Here is a 16200-nt window from a genome sequence, read left to right on the forward strand (position 1 = left end):
GGCCCCTCCTGCCACCTCAAAGTGAAGCAACTGTATTGTCTGGGATGACACCTGAAGTTCTTGGTTTCATAGCCAAGGAAATCAAGGATGTGGACACACCAAGGGTGAATTTCAGAGCAGAAATTTAATAGGTGAAAGAAAGAACAGCTTTCTGTGATAGAGAGGGGTCTTGGGAAAAGGGTCGCCTTTTTTTTTACAGTTGAATGCAAAGGCTTTTATAAGAAAGCCATGAGGGCTGGGCATCTCATTTGCGTAAGGTGCAAACTTCTGGGGGCTCCACCCCATCCTCCTAATGCACATGCAGGCCCTTAGCTTGAGTTACTCTATATTCCTTTGTTCCCCTTACTGTGCACGTGTTAGGGGATAGAATTTTCCATTGCAGGCATACCTGGGCAAGTCACTCGCCTATCTGTGTGGCTGTGGGCACGTCTTAGGCAAGCCCCTCTGTGTAAGCTCCCTTATCTGTGCCTGCAGGCTGTTCTTTTGTTTGAAAGAATTCAACCGAGGACCCACCCTAACTGCCTGCCTGACTGGGTTTTTTCCTTTCTCCTCTCACGAAAGAACCAATTGTTAAACATTTACCTGCATATTATTTTCTTTTACTCACTAGTTCCTGAATCTGGGTAATGAAAAAAGAAATGGCCCAAATCACAGATTAGAAAAGACAGATTAATAGAGTTGTCCAACAAAGTAAACAAAAACAAAAACATGGAATGTTAAAAAAAAAAAAAAGAAGTACGGGAACAGTCAGCCAACTCAAATTTGTGTTGCCACATACCTGGATTTCAGCAACCCATAAGGTAAATTTTTAGTCAGTTTAATTGGCTCTGCCAAGTGAGTCTACCTGGATATTTCAGTGAGACCTCCAAACTGGTTTTAAAGTATAAATTGCAAAAACTAGTAACATGACTCTCACATACATATAGAATGAATATATGTCAAAAAATTTATTCAATTTATTAATGAGAAAGCCAACAAGGGATTCAAGCTCATTCAAAGACGTACAGAAGAAATTTTGCATAAATATAACCAAGGCACCATTCCAAATATATCTGGTCAACCATTAAAAGCATTCTCCCAAGTCTCACTTGGTTTTTTTGCCTTCCTAGCAGCTTTGATAGCCATCTTGTTATTACTAATCTGGTCCTTGCTTGTTTAATCTCTTGGTAAAAATCTGTGTCTTCTAGATTACAACAATTCCAGATAAAGATGATGCTAACACAAGGCTTCTAACACATCCCGTCTTCTGACCCAAGAAATAAAGATATCCTGTCTTTAGGTCCCTTAGATCAGGCATCCAGAGATTTTTACACCTCCAAACTAGGCAAGGCCTACGCCCATCAAATCATCAGGCCGTCACACAAACAAGAAGCTCCCCTGCCTCCCCAGAGGCTGACTGCAAGCTCTTATGAGAGAATCCTGTCTCTAAGGTCAATGTTCACTGCCAGCAGGAAGAAGTTACAGAAGAATGACCTTTGGCTGAGTGTGGTAGCTCACATCTGTAATCTTAACAATTTGGGAGGCCGAGGCAGGAGGATCTCTTGAGCCCACAAGTTCAAGACCAGCCCAGGCAACACAGCGAGACCCTGTCTCTACAAAAAAATACAAAAATTAGCTAGGCATAGTGGAGTGTGACTTTGGTCCCAGCTACTCAGGAGGCTGAGGTGGGAGGACAGCTTCGGCCCAGGAAGTCAAGGCTGCAATGAGCTGTGATTGCGTCACTGCACTCCAGCCTGGTTGACAGAGAGAGACCTTGTCTCTAAAAGCAACAACAGCTTACATCTGTAATCCCAGTACTTTGGGAGGCCAAGGCAGGTGGATCACTTGAAGTCAGGAGTTTGAGACCAGCCTGGCCAACATGGTGAAACCCTTTCTCTACTAAAAATGCAAAAATTAGCCAGGCATGGTGGCAGGTGCCTGTAATTCCAGCTACTCGGGAAGCTGAGGAAGGAGAATTGCTTGAACCAGGCAGAGAGGCAGAGGTTGCAGTGAGCCAAGATCGCACCACAGCACTCCAGCCTGGATGACAGAGTGGGAGTCTGTCTCAAAACAAACAAACAAAACCAAAAACAAAAAACAAAAAACTAGCAACAACAACATCAACGTTTGTCCTTCATCTCCCTTTAAGATGAAGAATTGTCTCATAAGTAGAGGGGGCATTATGTTAGGGAAGCAAGAGCATAGGAGAGCCAAGGTGACACCATTTTAAAATCAACTCCATCTTAAAACCAGCGAGGCGCATTCCTTGCCAGTGAGAACCCATGATTATAAGATGTTTACAGCTAAAGAAATAGCTTAATAATGTCTGCAAGGACTGGTTCCCAAGACAATGGGTCACATGACCTTACTGATAAGACAGGAGACAGATAAAAACAGGTCACAAAACCCTGCTAGTAAACAACAGGTAGTAAACCTGTTGTTTAGGAGATAGTAAACAACAGGTAACAAGACTCTGCTGCTAAGAGAGGAGACAGTAAAGAAACCAGCCCAAACCAGCCAGAACCCAGAAGGTGATGACAGCAACCTTCACTACTCATTATACGCTAATTATAATGCATCAGGATACTAAGAAACACCCCCACCAGTGCCATGACAATTTGCAAACGCTGTGGCAACGTCCAGAAGTTACCCTATATGGTGAGGATGGGGGAGAAACCCCAGGTTTGGGGAGCTCCTCTGCCCTTTGCCAGAAAACTCATGAATAATCCACCCCTTGTTTAGCATATCATCAATAAATTGCTATAAAATAGCCAACTAGCCCCCTCCCACCCTGCTCTGCCTATGCAGCGGCCACTCTTTTATTACTTCACTTTTTAATAAACTTGCTTTCACCTAAGAAAAAAAGTATAGAAGAAACAGAAATATTTATAGTCAATGAAAGAAAGAATGCAAAAATACGATTGCAAAGTTAGATACAAGGTAGTCAATTTCCTACAGGGCCTATGGGAAAATAAATATTTCATCAGCTATGAAAGTTGTAAATGATAGCTGTAATTATTATCTCACTTGAACAATCTTGTTTAAAGAGTCTGTTTCTTACATCTTTATTTTGTCTGAGCTGGACCCTGGCAAAGAAGAGAAGGAAAATACTCATTCTGACATAGATTCCTACCCTGAGAAAAGAAAAAAATTAGCTTCTAATAACGTTAATGTTAATTGGGACGTTGTATAGAAAAATGATGTCATAGCTATTTTTCCTTGTAGATGTATCTGGTTTCTGTTATTAACAGTGACTGAGATTATAGAAAACTATGGAATAGACCAGTGTTTATCAAAATTTGAAATAACACACAAAGAATGTGTGAGCTTTAGCAACACTTTACTAAAAGCTGTATTAGTCCATTCTCGCACTGTTATAAAGAACTACCTGAGACTTGGTAGTTTATAAAGAAAAGAGGTTTAATTGACTCACAGTTCTGCAGTCCGTACAGGAAGCATGGCTGGGGAGGCCTCAGGAAACTTACAATCGTGGCAGAAGGGGAAGGGGAAACAGGCACGTTACGTCCTACATGGTTGGAGCAGGAGGAAGAGAGGGGAGATGCTACACACTTTCAAACAACCAGATCCTGTGAAACTCTATCACGAGACAGCTCTTGGGAGATGGTGCTAAACCATTTGAAACCACCCCCATGATCCAGTCGCCTCCTACCAGGCCTCACTACCAATGTTGGGGATTACAATTCAACATAAGATATGTGTGGGGACAGAGACCCAAACCATATCAAAAATTAAAACATTGTTACTTACAGTGAATCCTTCAATAATGTGATCATAAATACACACTTAAATGTGGGCACCGAAATCACGATAGTTTCTGGCCACTAAATGGTCATCAGAAAATGCAGGGGATAGTGAAAAAAACAGATATATATGAACACATACATATATATAGTTTTGCTTTGTTTTGTTTGAAATGTAGCCTAGCTCTGTCACGCAGGCTGGAGTGCAGTGGCACCATCTCGCTTACTGCAACTTCTGCCTCCCAGGTTCGAGCTATTCTCCCGCCTCAGCCTCCCGAGTAGCTGGGGATTACAGGCACCTGCCACCATGCCCGGCTGATTTTTTGTATTTTTAGTAGAGATCGGATTTCACCATGTTGGCCAGGCTGGTCTCGAACTCCTGACCTCAAGTGTTCTGCCCACCTCAGCCTCCCAAAGTGCTGGGATTACAGGGGTGAGCCATCGCACCTGGCCCCAAGTGTGTTGCCTGTTAGGTAACATGGAGTACCTTAAAATGGCGCCGTACCTTAAGATGGGGCCGGTACCGGGTTCTTCTCCCCTCCTTGACCGTGCACTGTCTGAACCTGCCAAAGGAGGGCCAATCAGAAAGAAGCATCTCCCGCCTTCCCTTGGGCCCGCCCCTAGCCCGATCCACGTAGGCCCAAGGGATATAAAACCCAGCACACCAGCAGCCCTCTCTCTCTCCTCTTCCTTCTCCTTGCGTGGTGCCGCTGGATACCTCCAATAAAGATCCTTGACTGCGACTGGTGTAGTTTGGTCTCCGCCCGGCCCCTTTCATTGCCTTTAAGTGGTGTGTTTTTCCAAAGAGTGAAAGCCTTTTCCAAATTCCAAAGTTTGAAATCTGTCCTCTCCTACATGGCTGTTAGAGTCCTGGGAAATTGTTTATTAAATGATGCACAACATATTTTGAGTTTAGATATAAAATGGAATTAGGTTCTGGACTCAGGTAATTACACTTTTTCCACCTCCATGGCTTTCTGGTGAGACATTGGAACACCAGCCTGTTTATCATGCAGTTAACAGCCTACGAGTCTAAATTTTAATGTGTAACTAGCAGAACAAGTGCAAATTTTCCGAAGACACAGGTGAGCATGAGGGGCCTCTCATAATTCGCTGTCTCAGCTCTTCAGTTGTAAAATATTTCAAATTTTGGGGAAAAGCTAATGAATGTGGATGTATGTTGGTGAGGATGTTTTGGAAAGAGGCAAATTGGACGTACATCCTGCTTAAGTTCCTATTTAACAAGACAACGATGACCTGGGGGAAATTTTTGGTTGTTGTAATTATTCACCTTTTAAGACATAATAATAAGTGTTAATTTCTCAGGAAAGCCAATCCTGGTTCTAGCCAGATGAATTATTCCACTTAACACTTGTTTATGGCAGTTTTCACAATAGTAATTTAAATAATTACTTGTATAATTTTATTTAAAACCCCTCCCTCCATTGGACTGAAGGCAGCAGGAGGGGTAAGACAATGATATTATCAGTGCCTAGTACAATGCCTGGCACATAGATGAACCCAATATGCTTTTGCAGAACTGAATAGACAAATATCAGAAGCATTATAAAATTAATAAAATGTCTATGAAAATGGCTGTATAAATTGTAAGACACAATATTTCTCTTTGTTTTGGGACAGCTTAAAACCTGCTCTTATTTATTTATTTATTTGATCTATTTATTTTGAGCTGGAGTCTCGCTCTGCCACCCAGGCTGGAGTGCAGTGGCACGACCTTGGCTCACTGCAACCTCTGCCTCCCAGGTTCAAGAAATTCTCCTGCCTCAGCCTCTCCAGTAGCCGGGATTACAGGTGCCTACCACCATGCCCGGCTAATTTTTCTATTTTTAGTAAAGACAGAGTTTCACCATGTTGGCCAGGATGGTCTTGAACTCCTGACCTCAGGTGATCCACCCCCCTTGGCCTCCCAAAGTGTTGGGATTACAGGAGTGAGCCACCATGCCCTGCCATGTGTACACTCTTATAAAGAGAGCTGCTGCTCCCAGGTCTGTCCTATTGGTGCCTTTTAAGGTAGGCTTGTGTCATAATGAGACAGAACTGGAGTGAGATGCGGCTCTTCTTTTTTTTTTTTTTTTTTTTAAGACAGAGTCTCGCTCTGTCACCCAGGCTGGAGTGCAGTGGCGCGATCTCGGCTCACTACAAGCTCCGCCTCCCGGGATCACGCCATTCTCCTGCCTCAGCCTCTCCGAGTAGCTGGGACTACAGGCGCCCGCCACCACGCCCGGCTAATTTTTTTGTATTTTTAGTAGAGACGGGGTTTCACCGTGGTCTCGATCTCCTGACCTTGTGATCCGCCCGCCTCGGCCTCCCAAAGTGCTGGGATTACAAGCGTGAGCCACCGCGCCCGGCCGAGATGCGGCTCTTCTTTTGCCCATTTTTTTCTTTCTTTTTCTTCTCTTTTCAAAACCTCCTTTACACTACTATCTTGCTGACGCCGTACCTGCTAACCCTGAGGCTTTAGTCATAAAAGGAAAATAGCCATTCCTCTGTGCTCTCATAGTGTCTAACCAGGCCTGTTACTTAAAGAACTCCAGAAACTGTCATTAGGAGAGCCAAACAGCAAACTAAGGTTGTGGAGTGTCCCGCCTCGGAAAGCAATGCTGAACAATTGATTTATAGTCTTGTTGCTGCCAGCCAGACCACAGATGGCCCATTAGTCAAGATAACCATGGCAACCAGATACGCTGACCTGCACACTCTAACCCAGCCTAGCCTTGCTTACCCTATCCCTGATGTCAATTCCCACACTTTGCCTCATAAAAAATCCCTACCGGCTCTTTTCAGGCTGCCAGCCAGTGAACCCTTGTGCCTCTACTGCCTCCCTTGTGCTTGTGCACAAGCCCCAAAGTAGAGCCTTGTCTGGGAAACGTACTTGGCCCCGTGTTAATTTCCATTACACAGGCAGCCTAAGAGCCTGTGGGTCTGTAACAAAAATTAAATACTTAGGGAGAGAACGCGTCTGAAAAGACTTGTTGCAAAATTGAAGCTGCTGGGGCTCTTTCAGGAACCTTCCTTCTCTTCAGCTTATGTCACCCAGGCACGATTATTTAAACTAAAGTTTAAACTAGAATACCAGCTGGGTGCAGTGGCTCACATCTGTAATCCCAGCACTTCGGGAGGCCAAGGTGGAAGGATCGCCTGAGGCCAGGAGTTTGAGGCTGCAGTGAGCTATGATCATGCCGCTGCACTCTGGGTGACAGAGTGAGACCCTGTCTCTAAAAAAATAAAAATACAGCCGGGTGCGGTGGCTCATGCCTGTAATCCTAGCACTTTGGGAGGCCGTGGTGGGTGGATCACCTAAGGTCAGGAGTTCGAGACCAGCCTGGCCAATATCGTGAAACCTCATCTCTGCTAAAAATACAAAAAAATTTTAGCCAGGCATGGTGGCGCATGCCTGTAGTCCCAGCTACTCCGGAGGCTGAGGTAGGAGAATCACTTGAACCCAAGAGGCAGAGGTTGCAGTGAGCTGAGATAGCACCAGTGCACTTCAGCCTGGGCAAAAAGAGTGAAACTCCATCTCAAAAAAATAAAAATAAAAATAAAAAATTAATTAATTAATTAATTAATTAACACACCAAAATAATTTCTCAAATAGAAATATAATTTGATATCAGGGTTTTGACAATCCACGATATTCAGGAAGGAATGTGATATTACACTTTCTTTAACAGATGGTCAGGCGTGGATCACACCTGTAATCCGAGCACTTTGGGAGGCTGAGGCAGGAGGATCACTTGACCTCAGGAGTTTGAGACAAGCCTGGGCAACATAGTGAGACCCTATCTTTAAAAAAAAAAAGTTAAAAACCTTTTAATGCATGGCAATGGCACTACTCAGACTAAGATGAAAAAGACAAGCTGCTCTCCAAGGGCTTATCAGGTAATGGAGATCGATCTATGTGCAGAGACCTCTCTAATAGATGGCAGGATTTAATACCTGCTGAACAACGAAGCAAAGTGCTCTAGGTTAGGAAAGAGAGATATTTGTGCTTTTAGCTCAAGACATTTGATATTTTACTTGCTCACAAAAACTTGAATAACTTAATTTTGGCTGACATTCATTGAGCACTACCTCCGTGGCAGGTACCATTTTAAGCACTTTATACATTCTAAGTTATGAAATGTTTACAGAACCTCTTACTATTGGTAGCATTATCATTGTTGTTTTACTGATGATTAAGTTGCAGCACAGAAAGATTAAGCAACTTGCCCAGAATCACACAGCCAGAAAGTATTAATAGCATAACTGAGATCTGAAACCAGGCATTGCAAGTCAGGACTTTCCCCACCAGGCTCTGCCACTAAGGAAGGAAGGAAGTTGCAGGAGGAAGTGGAATCAAGGAACTCCATATGAAATAACTGGTCTTTGTGTTTTGTTTTGTTTTGCTTTTTGAGACAGGGTCTCGCTCTGTTGCCCAGGCTAGAGTGCAGTAAAACAATTACGGCTCATTGCAGCCTGAACCTCCTGGGCTCAAGCGATCCTCCCACCTCAGCCTCCCATGTAGCCACCATCCCTGGCTAATTTTTAAATTTTTTGTAGAGACATGGTTTCACTTTGTTACCCAAGATGGTCTCAAACTCCTGGGCTCAAGCAGTCCTCCTACCGTGGCCTTCCAAAGTGCTGGGATTACTGGCATGAGCCACAAAGCCCAGCCAAGAACTGGTCTTTAAACAGAGTCTCCCTATAAAAGCAGAATCCTATGTTAAAGGAGTAATTCCTTTTATGCAAAATGGCAGGAACATGTCTGCATCTACAGAAGTCCTACATCATTATTATTTTTCACTCATGTCATAACCTCCACCGAGGGGGTTTATAGGAAATTTGGAAAGCCAGTGAAAAGTAAGGTAACAGATTACTGTAATTCACATCACAGTTCTAGACAGTGAACCCCCTGAAGGCATTCCTAAGGTCTCATTCATTTTTGCAGTCTCAGTTCCAAGAGATAAGAAAAAACTTATATTATGTACACATCTGTGTCAGAGAGTAAGTAACCAGCATTTTCTGATATCGGGCAATCTTTTTATAATAGAACAAAGCTCTGTAAAGTAAAACTTTCTGTGATAGTTCTATATTCTACACTGCCCGATATGGTCACTAATGGCCACATATGGCTGTGGAGCACTTGAAATGTGGCTTGTGTGACTGAGGAACTGAATTTTAAATTTTATTTAGTTTTAATTAAATTTAAATAGCCACACATGGGCAGCACGGATTGTTATATGGATTTGAATTCTTCCAAAACCTCTGGTGTGGTTCCAGATAATGGGTGGTGTGTGGACTGGGCAATAATCCACAGATGGGCCAATGTAGAACAAGCAGGATCTGCTTTTATTCTGGAAGTGACTGTCACAGCAGTTTCCTCAAGCTTAGGAAATATAAAGGTGGAATGATAGGCTTGAGAACATATTTAATTCCTGTTTAGTTAACTAATTTTTGCCACTTGGGAAAACACTTTTAAAAACAGGCAGCATTGGCTGGGTGTGGTGGCTCATGCCTGTAATCCCAGCACTTTGGGAGGCCAAGGCGGGTGGATCACAAGGTCAGGAGATCAAGATAATCCTGGCTAACACCGTGAAACCCTGTCTCTACTAAAAACACAAAAAATTCGCCGGGCGTGGTGGTGGGTGCCTGTAGTCCCAGCTACTCGGGAGGCTGAGGCAGGAGAATGGTGTGAACCCGGGAAGTGGAGCTTGCAGTGAGCCGAGATTGCGCCACTGCACTCCAGCCTGGGCAACAGAGTGAGACTCTGTCTCAAAAACAAAACAAAACAAAACAAAACAAAACAAAACAAAACAAAACAAAAAACAAAACAAAACAAAACAAAACAAAACAAAACAAAACAAAACAAAACAGGTAGCATTTCAGACATGCTGGGTCCACAGAAGAATGACCAACCCATCCTAAACCTGGAAAAGATACAGGTTCTTAGTTGGGCTATAGATTTTGAGGGAGATTAGATTGTCACTGTGTTTGTTCTAGAACAGAACAGGCTGCCTATATAATGATGTAAAGGGCCAAGAGCCGTGGCTCAAGCCTGTAATCCCAGCACTTTGGGAGGCTAAGCCAGGGCAATCTCTGGACTCTAGGAATTTGAGACCAGCCTGGGCAACATGGAGAGACCCCATTTCTACAAAAAATGCAAAAAATTAGCCAGAGATGGTGGCATTTGGTCCCAGCTACTTGGGAGGCTGAAATGGGAGGAACGTTTGAGCCTGGGAGGTCGAGGCTGCAGTGAGCTGTGGCTGTGCCCCTGCACCTCAGCCTAGGAGACAGAGCAAGACTTTGTCAAAAAAAAAAAAAAAAAAAAAAGGCCATGAAGGAATTTTCTAGGTTTAGATGTTACTATTGTGTCCATCTCACTCCCCCCAAATTTATACTTTGAAGCCGTAACCACCGATGCAACGTATTTGGAAATAGAGGCTGTAGAGAGGTAACTATGGTTAAACGAGGTCATAAGGGCGGGACCCTCATCCTCTGGGACCGCTGTCCTTATGAGAAGAGGAAGAGATCTTAGACAGCTTTCTCTCCACTCGCCACAGAGGAAAAGACAGGGTGACACAGCAAGAAGGCCACCATCAGCAAGCCAAGCAGAAAGGACTCACCAGGAACCAAAGCAGCTGGCACCATGATTTGTGACTTCCAGCCTCCAGAGCTGTGAAAAAATACATTTCTGTTGTTTAAGCTGCCCAGACTGAGGTATTTGTGATGGCAGCCAGGGCTGACTAATCCACATGTTAACCTCTATATTCAAGGATAGCTGAATTCTGCCTTTTTAGCTTTCTAGAATGAACTTTCTGCATTAACACTAAAAATTCAATATGGAAGAACTCTACTTCCATGGCAGCTATGGTTTGAATATGTCCTCTAAGTTCACATGCTGGAAACCTAATCCCCAGTGCAGCAATATTGGGAGGTGGGAACTTCAGGAGGTGATTAGGTAATGAGAACTCCACCTTCATGAATGCATTCATGCTGTTATCATAGGAGTAAGTTAGTTACGATGGGACTGGGCTCCATCTTTTCTTTGTCTAGTGCACTTGCTTCTGCCTTCTGCCAGGGATGACATTCACCAGATATCAGTGCCATGTTCTTGGACTTCCCAGTCTCCAGAACCACGGCCAAATAAGCTTCTTTTCTTTATCAATTATCAAGTTTGTGGTATTCTGTTACAGCAACAAAAACCAGACTAAGACATAGGGAATAGGTAACATAATTTATATAGATCATTCTTAATTAATTTAAATTTAGTTTTCAGTGAGATTTTTCAACTTTTTGTCTCTGTTCTTGCACCTGTCCACCCCTGCCCATAATGGCCTTTTAACAGAATTTGATTCACTCCATCTGCCATAATGGACTGCGAGGAGCAGCATAGCAGGGGTTAAGAGCATGGACTCAAGATCCAGATTGCCTAGGTTTTCCTCCAAACTTTGCCTTTGACCAAGTGACTTAACCTCTCTATAACAGTTCCTTATCTGTAAAATGGTGATCTAATAGGACCAAAGTTAGGATAAAATGAATCACTATGTGTAAAATACATAGAACACTGCTTAGCACATACCAGGTACTCTGACATGTACCTGGTACATATTATTACCAAAAACATATCAGACACTGAATAGTTTCTCCATGTCTTACCCATTTTTATTTTCTATTAATGTGAAGCAAATCACCCCAAGATTTAGAGGTCTAGATCAGTAAACACTCATACTCTCAGTTTCTGTGGCTTAAAAATCTGGTACTGTTTAGCTAAATGGTTCTGTTTCCAAGATCACTCCCATGATTATTGGCAGGTCTCAATCCTTTCTACATGGGCATCTCTGCAGGGTTGCCTCACAGTCTGGCAGTTGGCTTCCCCCAGGATGAATGCTCCAAGAGAAGGAGACAGAAAAAGAGAGAGAGAGAAGAGGGGAGAGAAAGAAAGAGTGTGCAAAAATAGCAACAGTCTTTTTAAACCTAATTTTGGAAGTGACATTTCATCGCTCTGCTACATTCTATTCATTATAATCAAGTCACTAAATTCAGCTCACACTTAAAAGAAGAGATTACACAAAGACAGGCATCTCTGGGGCCAACCCACCCCACCATAGATTGTGACCTGATTTAGGGAGTGTCCCTAAATTATTTTGCCTATACACGTATGGAGAGAGAATATTATTTTCACCAATGACAGTCAGTTTCCAATATCTACCCTCCTAATAATATACAGACACTAGTTCTGCCAGTAAAACCCATTTTTGACATCCAACGTGCTAATTAAACAAAGCCTGGTTGGTGGAGGGGATGGGATAGCGGAGAACCTTGCAGGAATCATCTGGGCCTGAACTCTTCTGTGCAGTGTTAGATGACTATGTTGGAACACATCTTTGATGGCAGGTCAGCTGGTTGCCCCTAGAGTTATAGCTTAAACTAATTGACATGTATATAATGATATGCCAACAACACTAAAATTTTTAAAGTAAATTACAGCTGGGTACAGTGGCGCACACCTGTAATTCCAGCACTTTCAAAGCTGAGGTCAGAGACAGGATTGCTTAGGCCCAGGAGTTTGAGACCAGCCTGAGCAACATTGGGCAACCCCGTGGGACTAAGTGGCTCATGCCTGTAATCCCAGCACTTTGGGAGGCCAAGATGGGTGGATCACTTGACGTCAGGAGTTCGAGACCAGCCTGGCCAACATGGTGAAACCCTATCTCTACTAAAAATACAAAAATTACCTGAGCGTGGTGGCAGATGCCTGTAATCCCAGCTACTCAGGAGGCTCAGGCAGGAGAATTGCTTGAACCTGGGAGGTGGAGGTTGTAGTGAGCCTAGATCTTGCCACTGCGCTCCAGCCTGGGTGACAGAATAAGACTCTGTCTCAAAAACAAAACTAAAACTAAACCAAACAAAAAATCTTGGGCGACCCCACCTCTGCAAAAAAAAATTTTTTTAATTAGCCAGGTATGATGGCACATGCCTGTGGTCTTAGCTACTAGGGAGGCTGAAGTGGGAGGATTGCTTGAGGCCAGGAGGTTGAGGCTGCGTGTGCAGTGATTGTGACGCTGCATTCCAGCCTGGGCAACCGTGTGAGACTGTCTCAAAATACATACATACATACATACATACATACACAGCAGACTTTATAATGCCTTCCTCTATGATTTTCTGTAGGTCCTACCAACTCTGAAAACCTCCTCTCATTTTGAAAATACATGGCTACAAATAAAAGAATAAGTGAAGGATGCAATAAAAAGAAAATGGTTGAACTTACATATTTTTCTAACTTACATGAGGCTCAAAATAGAAAATCCAGACAAGTGGCATGTCTATGTTGAATCCCACTGCACAGTAACTCAAAGCTGAGAAAGTATTTTGTTGACTTAATAAAGCCCTCTCTGGCAGTTCAAAAGGCTGTTGTGGCATTTCTGCTTCACAGACTTCGGAGAAGTTGATCTTCCATAGACACTGAAGTACAACTCAAAGAAAGGGAGTATCCAAAACTAATAACATAAGAATAGTACAAAAATTGTTGTTAAATTTAAAAATTGAGGCTTTAAGTGAATAAAAACAAATTATATACACTATTATCTCAAATATATAGACAACAGGAAAAGAAAGCTCCAAAAGTAATATCCAAATTAGTAACAAAGAAGGTTTTGAGTAGTGAAATTGTGGATAATATTTTACTTTTCTTCAACTTCCGAAATTTCCAAAATAAAGCCTTTTTGGGATGTGTGTGTGTGTGTCCACATATCCATGCTTTAAGTAGGGTTCTTCCATATTGAATTTTTAGGGTTAATGCAGAAAGTTCATTCTAGAAAGCTAAAAAGGCAGAATTCAGCTATCCTTCAATATATACTGAGGTATACAGACGTTTCCATTCCAAAAGGAAAAAAATGGGCAAGAAGAACGGGGTAACTGGTCCCAAGTAAGTCCAAAACCTAAAAGGGAAAACAACAGTAAGTTTTAAAGCTAAGCTAGGTGTGGTGCTGTGTGCCTATAATGCCAGCTACTTAGGAGGCTGAGGCAGGAGGATTGCTTGAAGTCAGGAGTTCAAGTCTGTAGTGCACTATGATCATACTCACAAATAGCCACTAACTCCAGCCTAGGCACCGTAGTAAGAACTTGTTACTTCAAAAAAAAAAAAAAAAAGTTTTAAAGTTGGAGAATAATCTCCTTTGACTCCATGTCCTGCATCCTGGGCACACTGGGGCAGGAGCTGAGCCCCTGAGACCTCTGCCAGCCCTACCCCTATAGCTTTTCTGTGCTCAGCCAGGCTTCAGCTCTCCCAGGCTGGAATTGCATGCTGCTGGCCCTGCAGTTCTTTGGTCTTGGAGGTAACCCCACTTCCTTGACTCCACTAGATATTGTCTTAGTGGGGACTCTCTGTGGCATTTCCAACCCCTCATTTCTGATCGGCATTGCCCCTAGTAGGAGCTCTTCGTGCTGGCTCCATCCCTGTGGCAGTTTTCTGCCTGGGTTTCCAGGTGGTCCGTGGCATCTTTTGAAATTTAGGTGGAGGAAGCCATGCTTCCACAGCTTTTGCATTCTGCATGCCTGGAGGCTACCAAGGCTTAACTCTTATACCTCCCAGAGTACTGAGTCAAGCAGCACCTGAAGCTGCTTGAGCCACCACTGCGGCCGGCAATGGGTGCTTAGATGGAATGCAGAAAACAGAAACCCAAGGCGGCTCTGGGCAATGAGCCTGTGGAGGAGGCCCCCGGCCCATCCCCTGCACCTATTCAACCTTCCTAGAGCCCTAGGCCTGTGATGGGAGGGGCAACCTCAAAGAACTTTAAATGCCTTTGGGATCTTCTCCCATTGTCTTTATGAATAGCACCTGGCTCCCTTCAATCCATGGCAATCATTTTAGCTTCTGCCAAGTATCCTACTTCATTGCTCTTTAAATTTTACATTTCACAGGGCCTTAGGACATTAACACAATTTACCTAAAGTCCTGGCAATGGTATAACAAAGACGGCCCTTATTCCAGTTTTCAATACCTTTTTCCTCATTTCCATCTGAGATGTCATCAGAATGGCCTTTACTGTCTGTATTTCTATCAACGTTCTGGTCCAAACCACTTAAGTAAGCTCTGTGAAGATGCAGACTTTCCTAAGTTCTGGGATCTTCTGAGCCCTCACCAGAATGTTCCTTAGTGTTTTGTTCATGGCAATCTAGGCTTTTTCTAGCCTGCTTCTCTAAATTCCTTCAGCCTCTACTCATTACCTAGTTCCAAAGCTGCTTCCATATTTTCAGGTAATCGCTAGAGTAGCAACTCCACTCTCAGTACTAATTTTCTGTCTTAGTTCATGTTCTGTTGCTAAAATAGAATACCAGAATATTTAAATACCAGGATAATTTATAAAGAAAAGAAGTTTATTTGGCTCACGTTTCTGGAGTCTGGGAAGTCCAAGAACATGGTGCTGTATCTCATGAAGGTCATCCCACGGCAGAAGTGGGGAAGGTGGAAGCAAGCACACTAGACCAAGAGAAGAAGGAAACTGAACTTATCAGGAGCCCACTTCCATGATAACTAACTCACTCCTGTGATAATGACATTAATTCATTCATGAAGGCAGAGGCTTCATGACCTAATTACCTCTTAAAGTTCCCATCTCCAAATATTGTTGCATTGGGGATTACATTTCCAATGCACGAACTTTGCACATGCCAACATAGCACCCTATTCCCACTCAGAACAACTAGCAGGCTATGAGGAAATCTGCCTCTATTGGCAGGGAAGGACACTTTTCAAAGGAGGTATATAGCCCAAGTAATAGATACAACAGATATGCCCATCTGTGCTCTTTTGTGATGCTGTATGTTCTGACATTTCCACCCCAACTGATTTACTCAAGAGAAATAAACCCACTGACAGTTTGATCCATACGGCCCTCCTTCAAGATAAAATCTATTATTGCAATTTTTCACAAACAAATCATGAAAGTCATAGACTACTTTGTTTTATTTGTCTTCCTTTCCATAGTGACTTCCATGTGCCTATATCTGGCATTTAGAATGGTGTGAAGAAAGAAGGCACCTGGGAGTCTCAGCAGAGCCTAATACACTGCACCCCAGTTCTGCCCCTGCAGACGACACCAAGAGATTCCTGGTGTCTTTAATCTGGGCACTGTCTGGTCTGATCAGTAAAAAACGTAAGTCCAGCTGGGTACAGTGGCTCATGCCTGTAATCCCAGTACTTTGAGAGGCCGAGGCGGGTGGATCACAAGGTCAGGAGTTCAAGACCAGCCTGGCCAACATAGTGAAAACCTGTCTCTACTAAAAAGACAAAAAAAAATTAGCCGGGCGTGGTGGCGGGTGCCTGTAGTCCCAGCTACTTGGGAGGTTAAGGCAGGAGAATTGCTTGAACTGGGGAGGTGGAGGTTGGAGTAAGCCGAGATCACGCCACTCCATTCCAACCTGGGTGACACAGTGAGACTCTGTCTAAAAACAAAAA

This window comes from Hylobates moloch, unplaced genomic scaffold (assembly GCF_009828535.3).
Source record: "Hylobates moloch isolate HMO894 unplaced genomic scaffold, HMol_V3 SCAFFOLD_8, whole genome shotgun sequence".
NCBI lineage: Eukaryota > Metazoa > Chordata > Mammalia > Primates > Hylobatidae > Hylobates > Hylobates moloch.